Source organism: Pelodiscus sinensis, unplaced genomic scaffold, assembly GCF_049634645.1.
Source record: "Pelodiscus sinensis isolate JC-2024 unplaced genomic scaffold, ASM4963464v1 ctg227, whole genome shotgun sequence".
In the NCBI taxonomy this organism is placed as follows: Eukaryota; Metazoa; Chordata; order Testudines; family Trionychidae; genus Pelodiscus; species Pelodiscus sinensis.
Window position 1 is genome coordinate 82001 of NW_027465853.1, and position 6000 is coordinate 88000.

Sequence of the window (6000 nt, forward strand, 5' to 3'; positions counted from 1 at the left end):
GAGGATGTCCGCGTAGACACGCCTGTGTCTGCGGCTCCCATGTCCCCGAGATGGAGAGGCAGGTGGGGCTGGGGTGCTGCGGCCCTCTTCCACGGCTGGTCCGGCTGTGGAGGAAAAGAAGAACACACAATCAGTCCTAAAAACTGGACTCTGTAGCACTTAAAATACTAACAGGATGGTTTATTAGGGGATGAGCTTTCCTAGGCCAGACCCACTTCCTCAGATCAGAGTAACACGGCTACATTTCTATCACAATCAGTCATGTGTGCAACAGCTGTCCAAAAGGGCATGCCCTCTCCCTTGAGACAGGGGAATCAGACATTCTGAAGGTTACACTGTGTGTGTGTGAACTGGGCATCAGCCTGAGCATGACAGGTTTCCCTGGTGCATCACCCAATGTGCACCCACCTACCTCCCCCCCCCCCGGGTGTTACACAACCTCACTGCACTCACCTGCTGCTTCCTCTCCTGCGCCAGATGATGCCTGGGAGGCCTCTGGGGTCTGGGTGACTGGCTCCAGGGTGAGGGTCGCCGTCTCCTCACTGTCCTCCTCCTCTGGGACCATGTCCCCGTCTCCAGACTGCTCTGGGTCCTGCTCGGGAGTGTCCACCACGGGGTCTGCCAATCCAGACTGTATGAACCGCCGTGGTGTGCGTGCTTCTCCACTGCCACCCAGGATCTGGTTCAGCTCGGGGTAGTAGGGGCAGTAGTGGGGGGCTGCCCCAGAACGGGAGCTCTCCTCCCTGGCTTTGACGTACCCCTGGTGCAGCTCTTTTACTTTGGACCGCACCTGGTCCTGGGTGCGGGGGTAGTGGCCCGTCTGGGCCAGGGCTTCAGCCATGCGGCCATAAATATCTGCGTTTCGCCGCCTGCTTTTGAGGGCCTGTAAGGCCTCCTCTTCTCCCCAGAGCTCCAGCAGGCTCTTGATCTCTGCGCCAGACCAGGATGGTGCCCGGCGCTTGGAGCCCTTGGCTGGGTCCCCAGAAGGCTCTCTGGAAGGGCCAGGACGCTCTTGGGGCTGGGACATGCTGCAGCAAAGTAGCCGTGTGCTCTGGCTCCTTCTCTGCAACAAGTGGCTGTGAGGGTGCCTGTCCCTTTAAGGAATGGCTGCAGCCAGGAACCACAGACATGCAACCCATGGCCCAGATTGTCCACCAGGGCTTCTTCCTGGAGGCCAATACTTTCGAAAAAAAGGGCTCCCCCCCTCCACACTCACTTACTTTCGACGGATCTCCCTCGAAAAAGGCGTTCTTCCTCATAGAATTAGGTGTACCGCCGTCGAAAGAAAAGCCGCATTCTTTCGATTTACTTTCGAAAGAACGCGGCTTGAGTCTGGACGCAGGGGAAGTTCTTTCGAAAAAAGGCTACTTTTTTCAAAAAAAACCCTGAGTCTGGACACAGCTCTTGTGAAGAGCTATTGGCGAGTGCTGGACTGTGATGGGACTTTGAAATAAAGCCCTGAGGTAAGGGCAAAAATGCTGTATTTTGGTGGGGTAGCTCTGGGGACACCACTCTCTTTGAGTGGGGAACAAACTTGAAAGGACATAAGAGAGCTAACCAAGATAGGCTCCGATTAGATGTGTACCCTGGAAGGGGTTTTGATGAGCACACACAATGAGTGAGACTCAGCCAGAGACTGTGTCACCGAAGTCAGACAAGAGAGTGCAGGCACGTGTGCTTAGCCAGAAGGGGTACTCAAGAGAGGTGAATGCTGCTCTGTTACAGAGAGCAGTCCAATATTGTCATTAATTCCTGTTCATGGCTTGTTCCTTCATTAAAACCAGTTGTGTCTCTGCATATGATGTCCTTTGTGGACCCTGGGTGAGGTGAAGGGACATGGCTTCGCACATAAGGGGTGTGGCACTTCCTCCCTCCGAGCTACCCAAAGTGTGTGGTGCTCCAGCAGCAATTTATAGGGTCTTGGGCTCTGGCTGCTGCTGCATTAGCAGCAGCCCTTATTGGAAAACTTGAGAGCCCCAAGCCCTCTCTATCCCTTCCCCCAAATCCCACTCCTGCTTCACCCCACTGGGTACTGAGACTAGGGCCAGGACACTCTGCTTCCCGGCCACCACCATAGTGAAGTAGAGCAACCCAGCTGGGAGATGGTGGAGCACAGTAGGCTGTTGGTTGTTCCAGGTCCCACCACTGTGGTGTGTGCTTGGGGGCATGACCCCCTCTGACTGCCCTGTGCTAGATTTTCCCAGATAATTACCTGGGCACCATGGGTCCCATCCATCTGATGGTTGAGGCATCCACTGTGGGGCCTGGACAGCTCGGAGAGGCCTATATAACCGTGTCTCTCATGGGCCAATACAAACTGCCTCCTGTGTTGCATCATTTAATGAAGCATCTCTTGTACACAGGCAAGACTAGGAAGAGCTGACAATTAGGCTTACCATTTTTCCCAACTGGATGGACTGGACGCCATTTACAGCAATGGTGTCCCATCCCTCTGGTCAGGAAAGATGATAACCCTAAGCTGACTCAATGCAATGGTAGCCACGTCAGGTGACAGAACAGTAGCACAAAAGAGTGGCAGGGGAAACTCAAAACAATATTTTTTTTAAAAAAAGAGAAAATTGAAAGTTTCAGCAACAAGACAAAAAACAGGAGAAAATGACTCAAGTGGAGAATTAGGTGGGAGTGAGGGAGTGTCATGTCTTTCTTAGTATACCTGCGGGGCAGGAAACCCTATTCAGACCTAAAGGGCAGACACCAAGTCTAAGGGCCTTATGCCCAGAACCTCAGAGGTATTTAGGCTCTTAGGGTATGTCTACACTGCAGTGTTTTTCCAGAATAACTGCCGTTAGTCCAGAAAAAAATACTTGCGTCCATACTGCTATTGCATTCTTTTGACAAAAAGTTGAAAGAACGGAGGGGTTCTTTCACGAGGAAGACGTCTTTGTCTGAAAGAGCAGAAGAGGGAGTTCTTTTGAAAGAAGAGGCCTCCAGGAAATAGCACAGGTGCCCTGGTGGCCACCCCGTCTAAACTAATCAGAACTCTATAGTCCCTGTCTCCGGCCAGCTCTTAAAGCTGCAGGCACCTGGGACAACACCTGTGGCAGGGGGCTGGCACAGAGAGCTGCACCTCACTGCGTGGCTGTGACTGCCACACTAATTGGGACCCGTGCACGTGGAACTACATGCAGTGCCAGTCTGCAACATGCAGCCCCAGGAGGCAGCCCCAAAGCACCTCCAGGCAGGGCCAGCCCGAGCCCTTTGGCACCCTGGGCCCAGGCATGCGGCGTCACCCCCAGGCGCAGGGTGCATGTGTGGGCCCGCCCCCCAGGGCGCTCGGCGCATGCGCGAGCTGGTCATGGCCACTGGCGCGCAGCCCAGGGCTGCCCCCAGGGTGCACAGCACATGCGCTGCCCAGCCTGGTCCGGCCAGCGCTGCTGGCACGCACGCTGGGCCGTGCAGGGCCCCGCAGCCATGGGTGGAAGGGTGCTGTTGGCCAGCGCCGAGGAGCCGGCGCTGCGGGATCCGGGCACGTGGCTCCTAATGGCAGCTGTAAGGGACGCCATGCACCCCTTACAGCTGCCATTAGGCGCCCCTCATCGGCTGGCGCCTTGGGCAGCTGCCCGGCTCACCCATGCCTCCATCCGGCCCTGTCCCCAGGGTCCTGTTCACGGGCTCTGGGGAGGCCACACACACATCTGACCCCTGTGGGAGATGGGGAGATGCCCTCCCACCACTAACCACTGCTGGAAGCAGGCTGGGGACAAGGGCACACACATGGCTGCACACAGACGTAGGAGTGCCGCACACGACGCACGGGAATGCCTGCACACTTGAGGCACCGCCCACTTCCACGGACAGCGCTGGCAGGTGTGCGTGCAGCCCCCATGGAAGAGCAGACTGCTCCAGGCCCCTCTCCTGCCCATGGCATCCCACTGTGGCCGACCACTTCCCTTGCCCTGCCTGTCTGTGGGATGAGGATGGGGGGGAGCAAGAAGCATGGTCCCCTGGGCACCTCAGGGCCTCTGTGAGGCAGGGCCGATGTCCAGGCCACACATAGCCTTGCTCCTGGAACATCCCTGCCCTCTAGCCTGAGGACTCTTGTTCTCAGCTCACAGAGGAGGGCACGGACTCAGGGACAGTGTCTGCATGGATGACTGACCGCCTCTTCCTCTTTATTCTCCACAGCCGGACTAGCATCACTAATGGGCGATCACCGCCAGCTGAGGCAGCCGCCTGACCCTGGGGGAGCTACAAGTGCAGGAGGGTCCAGGGGGACCTGATGAGACAGCACGTGGTCATCCTCCAAGGCATGCAACGGATCCTGGCCCAGAAGGACCAGGAGGACGCTCAGGGGCCGTGTCTACATTTGCGAGATTTTGCGCAAAAACTTGCCGCCTGTCTACACTGGCCGCGAGTTCTTGCGCAAGAACTATGATGCGCCCGCTCAGGAATAAGCCCTCTTGAAGAAGTGTTCTTGCGCAAGAGGCCAGTGTAGACAGGCAACATGAATTTCTTGTACAAGAAATCTCGATGGCTAAAATGGCCATCGGAGCTTTCTTGCGCAAGAGAGCGTCTACACCGGCACGGATGCTTTTGCGCAAAAGCACATCTCTTGCACAAAAGTACATGCCAGTGTAGACGCTCTCTTGCACAAATACTTTAATGCAAAAACTCTTGCGTTAAAAGTATTTGTGCAAAATCTTGCCAATGTAGATGTAGCCAGGGTGTGTCTAGACTACAGGGTTTTTTCCAAAAAAGTGGCCTTTTTTTGAAAAAACTTCCCCTGCATCTAAACTGCTGCCATGTTCTTTTGAAAGTAAATCGAAAGACCATGGCTGGTTTTTTAACTATGGAAAACCTCGTTTTACGAGGAATAACGCCTTTTTTCAAAAGTGCTCTTTCAAAAAAAGGCACTATGTATTGCAAACTGTGCTTTTTCGAAAGCGAGCATCCAGACTGTCTCGGGGCTCTCTTTTGAAAAAGTGGCTTGCTTTTTCAAAAGTACCGGTTGTAGTCTAGATGCTCTTTCGAAAGAGGCTTGCAGTCTAGATGGGACCCAAATATGGGCTCAGATGGTGCAGCAGAGCCAAAACATGTGTGCTACCATATATGAAATGATGGCACACCCAGCTCCTGTCCCTGTCCCTGTCCCCGCTGCTCCCACTGCCCTCCCTGCTCCAGCTTCTCCTGTTGTCCCAGGCCCCACCCACCCCCCGAGGTTGCCGAGGTCCTGAGACCTGAGGTGGCACTTCCAGCTGCACCACGCACCACTCCCAGCCCTGAGTCCCCCTCCTCCTTGGCCCTATCCAGGGAAGAAAAGGAGGAGTTGCACTATATGTAAGAGAGCACTATGACTGCTCTGAACTCCAGTATAAAGAGGGAGAAAAACCTGTTGAGAGTCTATGGGTTAAGTTTAAAGGAGCAAACAACAGCAGTGATGTTGTGGTTGGTGTCTGCTACAAGTCACCGAATCAGGTGGATGAGGTAGATGAGGCTTTCTTCGGACACCTGAGAGAAGCTTCCAGATCTCAGGCCCTGGTTCTTGTGGGGGACTTTAATCACCCTGACATCTGTTGGGAAACCAATATGGCGGTACACAGGCAATTCAGGAAGTTTTTGGACAATATTGGGGATAACTTCTTGACCCAAGTGCTGAAGGATCCAACCAGGGGCCATGCGCAGCTTGACCGTCTGCTCACAAACAGGGAGAAACTAACAGGGGAAGTAGAGGTGGGTGACAACCTTGGAGGCAGTGATAATGAGATGGTAGATTTCAGGATCCTGACCAAAGGAAGAAAAGAGAGTAGTAAAATACACACCTTGGACTTCAAAAAAACAGATTTTGACTCCCTCAGAGACCTGATGGGCAGAATCCCCTGGGATGCTAACATGAAGGGGAAAGGAGTCCAGGACAGCTGGCAGTATTTTAAAGAAGCCTTATTGAAGGCACAGAAAGTAACCATCCCGACACGTAGCAAGAGAGGCAAACATGGTAGGAGACCGGATTGGCTTACAGGGGAAATCCTTGGTAAACTTAAG